At 38.0% G+C, this 14,763-nt stretch overlaps 1 protein-coding gene across 1 annotated transcript in view; it reads left to right on the forward strand.

The window, feature by feature from the left end:
* THSD7B (thrombospondin type 1 domain containing 7B) overlaps positions 1 to 14,763 on the forward strand; it is a 1,279,053-nt gene that overhangs the window by 952,077 nt on the left and 312,213 nt on the right. The gene's annotated exons all lie outside the window — the stretch shown is intronic.

Raw genomic sequence — 14,763 nt, forward strand, 5'->3', positions numbered from 1 at the left:
CTTTGACTCTTGAATACCTAGGTAGTTACTTGTGATAGTTATTTCAAATTCTATTCTCTCTGTCTCTCATTTTTTAAATGAGCCCATAATTTTTCAAAATTTTGCTCAACGATCAGTCCGTGACAACGATAATATGCTAAAGTCATAACAACATGAGAACTAATAGAGATTAAGAGGAAAAAAAATGTTGTTTAAAGGTATCTATCTTGTCTCCTAAATCCCAGATAAAGCATCAGATGTGACAATTGTTAATCGTAATTTGCTAGACTAAGTTTTTCATATTTCTGTTATGGAACACACAGTTTGGGGCTAGCGACCGTGATATTGCTATCAAATATCACTTTAAAAATTCTCTTATGTATTAGATATTTCTCATTAACTTATTTTATAAGTGTACTATTTGATAACCTGTTATGTACCAATGTATTAGGGGTGGAATACAGAAGAAGATACATGTTTCCTTATGGATCTTTTAACCTAATAGTGAAGTTGTATGTTAAATGTTTATAAAAATAATCAAGTCTTGTTCTGATAAGCACTACAAAGGAAAAGTTCAGAGTACAATAAGTGAGTTTAATAAAGCTAAGGAATCCTTGAAGTTTTTTTTTATTTGTGGGAAATATATTAATTGAGCCAAGACTGGATGAAGGAAATTACATTGCTCAGGAAGAGGAGAAAGAGTATTTCCAGTAAAAGTAATACTATGTGTAAATCTGTGTGTAAGGAAGTACTCCAGTGCAATGGAGTAATTGAAATAGAACCATTGTGGTTAAACTAAAGCTAGCAGTGGAGAAAGTCAGAGAGTGGCACCCAGTAAAGTCATATCAGTGAGGAGAGAAGGGGGATCATGGAGGAGTTTATAAGCCACATTCATGTATCTAGACTTTATGATAAAAGCAATAGAACCATTGCAGAGCATAAAGTTGGAGAGTGACATGATTAGATTTATGTCTGAAAGAGATCACTCGGAAGCAATGTGGAGAGTGAGGTGGGGAGGATTGGGGAGAAGACTGGATTAAAAGAGACCAGGCAGCAGGCAATTTTGATAAATCAGAGGAGACAGGATTGTAGCTTTGATTACCAGTGTGCTAGTGGAGATGGGAAGAAGAGGGTGAGCTGAAGAGATGTTGGAAAAGTAGAATGCCAATGACTAATTGGATATAGGAGTAAAAGGAAAGATGAAACCAGGACAACACCCAGGTTTCTGGTTGAACAACAGCATTGATGGTGATGCCACTTACTGAGTTAGGTGTGAGAGTAGAGCAGGCCACCGGAAAGATCATCAGTTGAACTCTGGATATGTGAAGTTTGAAGAACCTGAAAAAATAGCCTAGTGGAGATCTCTGGTAGACAACTGGAGCTAAGTGGAAAAGTCAGGCTTCAGATCAAGCCTGGTAATCATTCATATCACCATTGATAATTGAATCCTTGGGATTGGATGAGATCTGCCAGTCTTATAGACAGGGACAATGTCTAGTGAGAAGAAGGCTTAAGATCATTCCCTGAAGAACTTCAACATTTAAATGACAAGTGTCGGAACATGGTATGAGTCTTAGGTGCTATTTAATAATATAAGCTTAATATAGAATATTAAGATAAGCTTAACATAGAAGATATGCAAGATAAGCTTAACATAGAGTATTAAAAGTAATACATTTGATATATTTTTGTCATCACCAAGGATGTCCTATATGTTCAGCAGGACACAATATTTCACAAATGCAATTTTTCTGACTTCAGGCAAGTCATGATTTCTAAAGCATCAGTTTATTTGCTGTTAAAACCAGTCTACCCAATGGTCCATGCATGCATAGGCAGAGTAGGTTATCACTAGAGCAGACATTTCCACTAGGGATCATTTCCAACTAAATAGAAAATAGAGTTCTGATAGAATGAAGCAATGGATGAGTGAGTCTTGATAGAGTTTAGGAAGTAGATAAAATGTAGAACAGTACGAGTAAATTTTCATGTAATTATTAAAGGAAGAATGAAGCCTGGGTGGCTTTCAACGTGAGGCACTGATCACATAAGAGGTAGAGGGAAAGCTTAGATGTAGCTAAGACAACCAGGGGATGAAAAGCTTGGAGATCAATTTTGCCAACTACATGTTTTATTTAAGGATGGCCTTTTAATAATATTAATATTGGTAGTTTTCTTTTAGTCCTCCCTAATCCCACAATGCACTAAATCAAGCTTGTTCAATCCATAGCTTGGGCTACATGCAGCCCAAGACAGCTTTGAATGTGGCCTAACACAAATTCATAGATTTTCTTGAAACATCATGAGTTTTTTTGCAATTTTTTTAACTTACTGATTATCATTAGTGTAGTGTATTTTATGTGTGGCTGAAGATAATTCGTCTTCTTGTAGTGTGGCCCAGGGAAGCCAAAAGATTGGACACCTCTGCACTAAATAGTTGCATTATTTATTCTATTCCCAAAGCAACTCTTTACCTAAAAATAAAAAAGAGGGGGGAACATGGGGAGAAGGAGGAGGAGGAGGAGGGAAAAGAGAGGAGATAAAAAAATTTTCATGTCATTATAAATGAAGGATGAAGTCTTTCAAGGCAAGAAAAATCAAGATCCTGTTCTCCCTCACTTTTGGCATCTGCCTGCAGGATTCTAATGGAGGCTAATGGGCAAATGGTTGAGACGGAATGAACCATGATTGCCTCTGAAAGTCCACATGCCAAGTTGTGTCTCCTTTCAAGGAGAGACAAAAACTTGTTTATTTCTCCATTCAGAAGCAACTTGGTCATTTCAGTCTCTGTTGGGCCTTCAGAGAACTTGGCTGGCTCGTGGGTTAAGCCACTTAATCCTCCTGGCCTTATAGACTCTTTAATCAGTTTTGTTTCTGAAGTTATCACCCCATGGTTTATGGGGTTTACCTGGAATGGGTGGCTACAGAATTCAAATTTTCTGCCATGACTTTGGCCCTCTTCTGACACAAATGTCTAACAGTGGTTCCTGATACGTAAATTGCTGAGTACCATATTGTATGTCCCTGACACTGCCCTCTAATTATGGACCACGTATCAGTGCTCCAGTTAGAGGTAACTGATGTAGTGCCTCCCAAATTGTAGTTAATGTTAAACTCTTTGTGAAAATGTTTAAGAAGGGTTAAAGGGAGAAAAATGTATTGAGAAAAAATAAACTTCTGTCTTTAAAATAAATTCTTCTTTTTAAAGCAGAGTTTTATTTTTCAATTTTAGAGCCACATATATATATGTGTATATATATATATATACACGTATATATATATATACGTGTATATATATATACACGTATATATATATATACGTGTATATATATATACGTGTATATATATATATACGTGTATATATATATATGTGTATATATATATATATGTATATATATATATATAATATAATGCGTTTCTAACAGACAGATTTGGTACATATTTTCTCTAGTTTTTTAATGGTAGAATGAGCCTTGCTTAACATCTCCTAGAATTGGAGTTTCCTGGAAGACAGTAGAAATGTTGAGTTAGCCATAAAGGAGACTAGGCAACTCTTAATTGGCCGAGTTCTAGAATTCTGACAATATGTTTTGTATTAGGCAGTGACTCATTGATTCAGTCAGATTTTCATTTTTCAAAAGACAGGGAGGCAGTGTTAGAAAAAATGTCAGCAGTAAGTGGAGATGTTGACAGTAAAAGCAGAGTCAGAAAGAAATTGGGTAATGAGTATGGTGGAATTGCCAACTTAGGGAGAAATAGATAACCTCATCTGAAAGTTTATTAAGATGTGTCAGTTACAAGTTATTAGCTCATTCCTGGTGCCATTGGATTCTGAATGATGGTTAACCCTTGAGCCAGCTATCCATGAGGCCAAATTGTAGAGCTATTGGCAGTGGTCTGCGTAGCCCAGCTTCCCTGTGTATCCTTCACTGACCTAACCAATCCTGTTTCTTTCTCCTTGCAACCTAATGTGTCTCTAAAGCAGGAGTGGACTCTGTATGATATCCTGGACATGGCATGGATTTCCCTAAAATAACAAAGAATGAGAAAAGAATGAGAGATCATTCTTCCAGATCTTCTAAAGCTCACTGTAGAATTAGGTTGTTTGTGTTCATGCTTGGCATTCTTTTAAGTGTTTTGCAGTGAGAATTCACTTGAATTTATTCTTTTCAATTTTCTAGACAAGACCTTATAGATAAATACATACAAATCAAAGAGTCTTATACCTATTCTGCCAAGTATAATAGAAGCTTCAACCACACAAAAGCTTGCTTTCGTACCTTTCAGAATGTCATGCCATCCTTATTTTACATACTTCAGGACATTCCACATGTGATTGAAAATGAGGTAGAGTAGGCTTTGGAAGAATTGGGAAGCTGTAGTTACAGAAAGAAAAGAACACATTTAAGTCAATCTTTGTGCCAGTTTTCATTAGAAAAGGCAATCTTAAAACCATCTGGCCCGCTTTTCTAACCTCCCAGCTGAGTCTGATGTCTGATCCTTCTCTGTCTCAGACTGATCCTGTTTGTAACTACATGGCTGGCTCTGCAGACAGAGCTGGTATTTCCCTCCCCTCTGCTTGAAATGATAACTATGTATATAACTCCACTAAAATACTTTATTACATTGTTATTGTAGTTACGTGTTTATATATTTGTCTTTCCCATGAACTTATTAGCTTCTTAAGGGCTACAGTGGTACCTTATTTGCCTTTGTATCCCCACAGCCTCCTAGATCTTGGATGTTGAATGCAGGAATATGATTAATGCAGTCAGAAAAAAACCTGTTTACTCCAGAAATCTTAATTATGGCAAATGTGTAATGCACAATGTTTTACTTTTTAAAACTCTATTTTAAGAGGAAAGAAAACTTATGAAATTTCCTATATGTATACTGTCAGAAAGAGCAATAATTTATAGTCGTATCTGTAGTTTGACAAATTGAATGTATTTTTCTTTAGTAATCATCTATTAAAATCATTCCCTAAGCAATATTAAAATAGAATAATATTGTATTTAGTGTCTTTCTTTTATAGATGTCCAAGTATTTTATTTTATAATTTTTAGTATAATGTACATCTAGCAAGTAAGAAATAGCCTTAAGTTAACAGTTTTGAATATAAGTTCTGCAGTCATTTTTGACTGAGTCATTGAGCAATTGCATTTATGGTTATGTGTTATGAAATCTATAGTAATCTTGCATTTTTTGTATTATGAAATTTATAATCAAGGTACTACTTTTGTCCAAAAAACAGCCCATAAACTCAGTCCTATTTCCACTGAAGTTTGGATTTCACTTCCCTCTGGGTATCTGAGCAGCTGTTTTTTTTCTAAGTCTTGATCATCTAATCAAAAGGGAATATTCTGAATGCATTTTCATTTTATCTAAAATTAACAGTGTTACAAGCAGATGTTACGAAAGATTGGAAATAACTGTGAAATAAAAAGAATAGCAAGGGACTGCTGCAGTCTAGCACAGAAATGGCAAAGTAAACAGCCAAATAAAAACAAAATGTAGTAAGCATCCACCATGAGTATCTTTAATAGCTTTATTAGAAATGATTTGGGGTTTTGACAGTTTAAGAAAGAAGTAATCATGAATGAATATCGGATCTCGAATATTTATGCTTTTTTAAGAACAGCCATAAACTTTGAGGCTTTTTAAGAGCTTCATAGTCTTGGGTTGAGTTTTATTTTTGCTGGAGCAAGAGTAATGAAAATAAACCAATTGTCACCAACTCTAACACTGAAATGTGAATGGCCATTTAAATACTGCAAAGCCAGAAAAGTAGAATGGCCCATTGAAACTTGTGTTACAAAATAATGATATCATATGGCTGACATTTATTTTTACAGGAAATAAATGAGATAGTCATAAACAGGAATGTTTCATAAACACAAACAATTTATTTTGTAAAGATACATTGTAACATCTATCAATTCTTCTAAAAGTATCTCAATACAAGATAAAAAATAGAAAGAAATATAAATTCACTGTGCAGAAAAATAAACTTAATATTTGTTCAGACCTGGGAGGGGACCAGAGTATCATTAAGATTAAAACACAGGAGTATGCAATTCCCAATTCAAGAGTGCTTTTAAAATCAGCATGAATTTCCCAAAGTGTTGCAAATATAGTCACACCATTTACTTTTCTAATGAATCAATCTCCAAGGAAGGCAAACTGCTTAGCTTTGAGTCCTAGCTCTGCTGTATAACAGCTATTTGAAATTGGAAAGTTAATTAACCTTTCTTTGCCCCTTTTTCCTTCTCCATAAAATGGGAATGGTCACAGAAGCCAACTGTAGAGTGTGTAGAATGGTATTGACACTTCGTGAGCACTCTGTAAAGCTAGGCTAACGCTATGCTTCTTTGCCCATCTGCCTTAAGGGATATGCTTCTTTGCCCATCTGAGAGTGTTAGGCATGGTAGTGTGTCATGGACATCCAATCATGGAGAGAGTAGGCATCTGTGAGACCCACTACAGCTGTGGCTTCTCACTGGCACAGGGAGCTGCTGTTGAAGGCTGCTGTGCTGTGGCAGTCCTGTATCATTCACTGGCATCGAGTATCACTAAGACATGAAGCCTCTTTGTGTGAACCACAACTGCTAATGTAGATTTTGGTCAAGGGTGCATCACGGTGGGCTAACAAATTTGCATATCTTTATGCTTACTAGTTTTATTTCTCATATATATCCACATACTAGGGCTATACCTATGCCCACTCAGGGCTAATTTCATGATCCACCAACTCACGGACTAGAACTGTCCCCTCCCCTTCTTTCTTTAGGAATCCACCTTAAAAATTAGGTCTCTTTTCGTCTTAAATTCTCAAACACCAAGCATCAGGTAACATCCTTTTTGTAGCCTAATTGACAAAGTTGCTCTACCATGCTTCTAAAGGAAAGCTGTCTTTAAGTCCAAAAGATGTCTGTGTTAGATTATTATTTTAATAGGTCCCAATGAGTCTCATATTGTGGTATTCATGTCGTTGGTGTAGTCCCCCCCCCATGCTGATTCTGTACTTGCCATGACTTGCTTTGGCTAAGAGGACATTGGTAATCATGACACAAGCCTAGATGTGGTGAAGGCTTGTCCACTGGAGCTTGCACTCTTGGGAGGCTGACCCCACCTTATGAGGGACTGTCTCGACTCCTCCAGTGTGCAAAACCACATGGAAGAGACGCCAGCTTCTCCAGTGACAGCTCAGTTCAGCTTCCAGTTGCCTTTTGAACTGAATACACCTTTTAGGTAAGCCCAGGCAAAACTCAAGGAATTGCCAAGTTAATCCACACTTACTTTAAGCCTTTGTTTTGGGGTAGTTTGTATGTAGCAGTGGATCAGTAATACGTGTCAATACCTACTTTTTCAAGCTGCTACTTTCAACTATCTCTTTTCCAAGTGAGGACACACACACACACACACACACACATACACTTTAACCTCGTTGGTAGCAGACATTGTTATGCTTGGCTTGGAAATGTATTATGTGATCATAGGAAGTATATTTTCTATTTATATTTGTTGAAACATATTAATGACATTATATGTGTATGATTCACTACATCAAAGATATAGTAAATACCCAGGAAAAGATTTTGCTAGGTACCAAGAAAAGTCACTTTTAAGGAAAATAAATTTTAAACAAAGAATTAAATTGATACTTACAATTAAACATCTTCAAATGTATCTATGTTTCAAAGATATATTTCCCTATTCAAAACAGCTAAGCATACTCCAGTGACTACATGGTGTGAAATTTGGTGGTCTTAGGTTTACATTTTAATATTTCCATTTATTGTTTTTTTAATTTGGGGAAAAATAATAGGTTTCTGAGCTTTAGAGTTTTTTGTTTGTTTGTTTACAAACTGAGATTATATCTCTTATTTATAGGATTGTTATAAGTATTAGAAAATTATTCCATAAGGTATGCAGCAAAATGTTGGACCCCTGATGCCTTAGTAATTGTTCCATATGTTTAGTGTTCTCTCTTCTTGCCATTACCAATTTTCCAGTTTTGAGGCAATCTGGACATACGTTAAGTAAAAGCACTGGAAAGAATTGGTGTTTGAAAAATAAATTTGCAGAAAATGGATAGCCTAACTTGTCTCTCTCTTTTGAGGACAATGCATGACCAGTTCTCCTACCCACCACTCTCTACTCTTCTACTCCCAAATGTTGAGACATTGATTAACAGTGCTATAGGAGGAGGCAGTAGTAATGATGAAATTGCAATAGCCCACGTGATTATAACCATGAGGAAGAGCAGCAATGATCGTTTGTTCTGCAGCTGACTCTCATTCATACATTTTAGATCATTTTAAGTGAAGAGTGAGGCTGTGCTCTGTATTTCCAATAGTCCACTTCTGTGTTTGCATTTTAATATTACCACTTGTTCACATTTCAGAGCAAAACATTTCTCCATTTAATCTCTCCTACCTTGCCTGACACTTTCCCTTTTTTATGGTGGTTTTCTTTTCTCTTTTCTTTCCTTTTCTTGCTTAAGTGAACTGCTGTGCCCTCAGGCACTAACCTTGACATGCTGTCTCTTTCAAATATTAGAAAACAAATAAGATGAGCTTCTTTTGCAGGATGGAAGACTAGTCAGTTTTATTTGCTTGTTTGGTTTTGTCTACAAACCATTCTAAGATTCCCACTCAAATTTCCTCCCTGAAAAGACACATTTTTTAAATTGCTAGCCAAGGTTCTAATGAGAATCTTATTTCCTCTTTCTCTTGTTTTATAAATTGATTCAAAATAGAACTGACCTTACAATCTCATGTAATAGCATCCGTAAGAGCATTTTTGGTCATGATTATGGATTGATTTAATTTGCAGACTGTAGATGAGTTAGATGTGGTAGATTATTTAGATGTGAACTTATTACACCAACTCAGAGGACCGAAAAAAATTTTTTAAAGCTGGACGTCTACATGCCAAATGAATTTAACAAAATATCTTAAACATACCACCCCTCTTATTGTTTGATGAAGGATAGCATCAAAGAAAGTGAAGGGAACTTATTCTGGATAAATTCTCAGATAAGCAATCATACTGGCAATTTCCATGATTTCTTGCAGTCTATTTTTAGAGGTTCCAGAGAGGCCAGTTGCAGATTGATTAGGAGCCACTTGCAGTCTCTTGAGGTCAGATGCCATATCTTATACTTCAGATCCCCTTCAGTGCCAAACACAGTATCTCACATTTAGAAGGTGCTTAGTGAATTCTTATTCAATGGCTATTTCACCATGGCTTTAGTAGCTCTACTTTTCCAATTATCGCAACCTGGGTTTTGATGTTCACAAATAGTGTATATTAGCACCTTTGCTTGTGAATGTTTGTGTTTGTAGGCTCCCTGAGTGCCTGCAGCTTTGTTAAAAGAAGGTTTTTACTTATGGACATTCATCAGAGATCAAAAACACATATTCCTCAACTGAAAATAAAATAAATTCCACAGATACTCTTTATCTGTAGAGGCCAAATCTCTTAATATAGCCCACAAGGCCTTCTACAATTTCATGTGTGCTTACTTTTATAGTCTTCTTTCCCACATGAACCTTTGGCTTTTAGTCCAAGGAAGGCTAATTGGCTGTGCCATATCTTCTCCATAGAATATTTTCCTTCCCCTTATTGTGAAGTAAAATTGTATCCATCCTTCAGGGTCCTGGAAAGGAGCTACTTCTAGGAGCATCTCAGTCCAGGAGCAAGGGCAAGCCACACATGGAGAGTGGACCCGGACTTTGATGAATTGCATTTGAAAAATAGACCTGGTGGGGCTTAGAGCGAAGACACAGAAAGACCAGCTTTATCTTAAAATAGTGTGAGAGTTAAACTAGGCACAGAAGAGTCAAAATGTCAAGACATCAGAATAGAGGAAGAGGAGATGAAACCTAGAGGGGTGCTAGTGAAGTCCAAATGTAGTGCTACCAAGGAAAACTACCAAGAGGGGTGTGGGGTGGTTTCAGGGTAGGTGCTTACTGAAGAAGGGTGGTAGAATAGAGATGATGGGATGCTACAGACAGGTCCCTAGCTTTTTATCTGGTCTGGATTTAACCCTGACCTGCATTTTAAAACAGAGTGATAGGCTACTGTAACCTTGGACACTTGCTAGAACATTTGGTCACCTCTTGGGTACCGTGAACTTCTAGGATAACACATCACCCACCAGATGCTCTTTTTAGATGTGTGTATGTAATACCTCTTTTGTTCTCCTTTAAGGTTCTGTCTATATCATGGGATTTCTGCTATACTTATCTTGCTGTTCTTCCCACAGTCTGTCAACCCCACATTCACAAACACATACAGGCTCACAAGACAGTTGGTATTCAAAATATTTTTATTGAATTAATAAGTGAATCAATGAATAAGTACATCACTTGTAATACAGAAATCTTAACGTGAAATCCAATCATAGGAATAAAAGTCAGCCTAAAACAAATCTAGCAGGGCCATATTAAATGGGCAACTGCTATTTGTTTAACGCTTAGGTAGTCAATACTAAAAATTAACTTGTCAAATAGGTCATGTAGAAGTTTATGAACTTTTTAAATGAATGTAACAGGGTCCTCGGAAACCATGGCTCATAACTTGTGAAATATAGATCAAATGGCTACAGATAACTCAAGTTATTAGCCAGACACAATTGAGGAAGAGGTTTAGAATTTTAAGCCTCAAGGTCCATTCCAAGATGGCCGAATAGGAACAGCTCAGGTCTGCAGCTCTCAGTGTGATCAACGCAGAAGACGGAGGATTTCTGCATTTCCACCTGAGGTACCTGGTTCATCTCATTGGGACTGGTCAGACAGAGGGTGCAGCCTACGGAGGGTGAGCTGAAGCAGAGCGGGGCATTGCCTCACCCGGGAAGCATGAGGGGTTGGGGGATTTCCCTTTCCTAGCCAAGGGAAGCCATGACAGACTGTACCAGGAAAATCGGGACACTGCCACCTAAACAGTGTGCCATTCCAATGGTCTTAGCAAACAGCACACCAGGAGATTATATCCCTTGCCTGGCTTAGTGGGTGTCAAACTCACAGAGCCTTGCTCACTGCTAGTCTGAGCTCGAACTGCTAGGCGGCAACCTGGCTAGGGGAGGGGTGTCCGCCATTGCTGAGGCTTAAGTACATAAGCAAAGCAGCCTGGAAGCTCAAACTGGGTGGAGCCAACCACAGCTCAACCAGGCCTGCCTGCCTCTGTACCCCACCTCTGGGGGCAGGGCATAGCTGAACAAAAGGCCGCAGAAACTTCTGCAGACCTAAACATCCTTGTCTGACAGCTCTGAAGAGAGCAGTGGGTCTCCCAGCATGTTTGAGCCCTGAGAATGGACAGACTGCCTCCTCAAGTGGGTCCCTGAGCTCTGTGTAGCCTAACTTGGAGACACCTCCCAGTAGGGGCTGACTGATACCTCATACAGCTGGGTGCCCCTCTGAGATGAAGCTTCCAGAGGAAGAATCAGGCAGCAATATATGCTGTTCTGCAATATTTGCTATTCTGCAGCCTCCGCTAGTGATAGCCAGGCACACAGGGTCTGGAGTGGACCTCCAGCAAACTCCAACAGACCTGCAGCTGAGGGACCTGACTTTTAGAAGTAAAACCAACAAACAGAAAGGAATGGCATCAACATCAACAAAAAGGACATCCACACCAAAACCTCATCTGTACGTCACCATCATCAAAGACCAAAGGTAGATAAAACCACAAAGATGGGGAGGAACCAGAGCAGAAAAGCTGAAAGTTCTAAAAACCAGAGCACCCCTTCTCCTCCAAAGGACTGCAGCTCCTCACCAGCAATGGAATAAAGCTGGATGGAGAATGACTTTGATGAGTTGACAGAAGTAGGCTTCAGAAAGTCGGTAATGATAAACTTCTCTGAGCTAAAGGAGGATGTTCAAACCCATCAAAAGGAAGCTAAAAACCTTGAAAAAAGATTAGATGAATGGCTAACTAGAATAAACAGTGCAGAGAAGACCTTAAATGACCTTATGGAGCAGAAAACCATGGCACGAGAACTATGTGATGCATGCACAAGCTTCAGTAGCTGATTTGATCAAGTGGAAGAAAAGGTATAAGTGATTGAAGATCAAATGAATGAAATGAAGCGAGAAGAGAAGTTTAGAGTAAAAACAGTAAAAATAAATGGACAAACTTTCCAAGAAATATGAGACTATGTGAAAAGACCAAATCTACATTTGATTGGTGTACCTGAAAGTGACGGGGAGAATGGAAACAAGTTGGAAAACACTCTGCAGGATATTATCCAGGACAATTTCCCCAACCTAGTAAGGGAGGCCAACATTCAAATTCAGGAAACACAGAGAACACCACAAAGATACTCCTCAAGAAGAGCAACCCCAAGACATAATCATCAGACTCACCAAGGTTGAAATGAAGGAAAAAATGTTAAGGGCAGCCAGAGACAAAGGTCGGGTTACCCACAAAGAGAAGCCCATCAGACTAACAGGAGATCTCTCGGTAGAAACTCTATAAGCCAGAAGAGAGTGGGGGCCAATATTCAACATTCTTAAAGAAAAGAATTTTCAACCCAGAATTTCGTATCCAGCCAAACCAAGCTTCATAACTGAAGGAGAAATAAAATCCTTTACAGACAAGTAAATGCTGAGAGATTTTGTCACCACCAGGCCTGCCTTACAAGAGCTCCTGAAGGAAGCACTAAACGTGGAAAGGAACAACCAGTACCAGCCACTGCAAAAACATGCCAAATTGTAAAGACCATCGATACTAGGAAGAAACTGCATCAACTAATGAGCAAAATAACCAGCTAACATCATAATGACAGGATCAAATTCACACATAACAATATTAACCTTAAATGTAAATGGGCTAAATGCCCCAAAGAAAAGACACAGACTGGCAAATTGGATAAAGAGTCAAGACCCATCAGTTTGCTGTATTCAGGAAACCCATCTCACGTGCAGAGACACACATAGGCTCAAAATAAGGGGATGGAGGAAGATCTGCCAAGCAAATGGAAAGCAAAAAAAAAGCAGGGGTTGCAGTCTTAGTCTCTGACAAAAACAGTCTTTAAACCAACAAAGATCAAAAGAGACAAAGAAGGCCATTACATAATGGTAAAGGGATCAATTCAACAAGATGAGCTAATTATCCTAAGTATATATGCACCCAATACAGGAGCACCCAGATTCATAAAGCAAGTCCTTAGAGACCTACAAAGAGACTTATACTCCCACACAATAATAATGGGAGACTTTAACACCCCACTGTCAATATCAGACAGATCAATGAGACAGAAGATTAACAAGGACATCCAGGACTTGAACTCAGCTCAGCACCAACTGGACCTAATTGACAGCTATGGAACTCTCCACCCCAAATCAACAGAATACACATTCTTCTCAGCATCACATCTCACTTATTCCAAAATTGACCACATAGTTGGGAGTAAAGCAGTCCTCAGCAAATGTGAAAGAACAGAAATCACAACAAACTGTCTCTCAGACCACAGTGCAATCAAATTAGAACTCAGGATTAAGAAACTCACTCAAAACCACACAACTATATGGAAACTGAACAACCTGCTCCTGAATGACTACTGAGTAAATAACGAAATGAAGGCAGAATTAAAGATGTTCTTTGAAACCAAGGAGAACAAAGACATAATGTAGCAGAATTTCTAGGACACATTTAAAGCAGTGTGTAGAGGGAAATTTATACCACTAAATGCCCACAAGAGAAAGCAGGAAAGATCTAAAATCAACACCCTAATATCATAATTAAAAGAACTAGAGAAGCAAGAGCAAACAAATTCAAAAGCTAGCAGAAGACAAGAAATAACTAAGATCAGAGCAGAACAGAAGGAGATAGACACTCAAAAAACCCTTCAAAAAAATCAATGAATCCAGGAGCTGGTTTTTTGAAAAGATCAACAAAATTGATAGACTGCTAGCAAGACTAATAAGAAAAGAGAGAAGAATCAAATAGACACAATAAAAAATGATAAAGGGGATATCACCACCGATCCCACAGAAATACAAACTACCATCAGAGAATACTATAAACATCTCTATGCAAATAAACTAGAAAATCTAGAAGAAATGGATAAATTCCTGGACACACCCTCCCATGACTAAACCAGGAAGAAGTTGAATCAATGAATAGATCAATAACAGGCTCCGAAATTGAGGCAATAACCAATAGCATGCCAACCAAAAAAAGTCCAGGACCAGACAGATTCACAGCCGAATTCTACTGGAGGTGCAAAGAAAGGAGCTGCTACCATTCTTTTGGAAACTATTCCAATCAATAGAAAAAGGGGGAATCCTCCCTAACTCATTTTATGAAGCCAACATCATCCTGATACCAAGGCTGGCAGAGACACAACAAAAAAAAAGAGAATTTTAGACCAATATCCCTGATGAACATCGATGTGAAAATCCTCAATAAAATACTGGCAAACTGAATCCAGCAGCACATCAAAAACCTTATCCACCAAGATCAATTTGGCTTCATCCCTGGAATGCAAGGCTGGTTCAACATGCGCAAATCAATAAATGTAATCCATCACATAAACAGAACCAAAGACAAAAACCACATGATTATGTCAATAGATGCAACAAAGGCCTTTGACAAAATTCATGCTAAAGCCTTCATGCTAAAAACTCTCAATAAACTAGGTACCGATGGGACGTATCTGAAAGTAATAAGAGCTATTTATGACAGACCTACAGCCAGTATCATACTGAATGGGCAAAAACTGGAAGCATTCCCTTTGAAAACTGGCACAAGACAGGGATGCCATCTCTCACCATT

The sequence above is a fragment of the Symphalangus syndactylus genome, chromosome 22 (assembly GCF_028878055.3).
Source record: "Symphalangus syndactylus isolate Jambi chromosome 22, NHGRI_mSymSyn1-v2.1_pri, whole genome shotgun sequence".
Lineage (NCBI taxonomy): Eukaryota > Metazoa > Chordata > Mammalia > Primates > Hylobatidae > Symphalangus > Symphalangus syndactylus.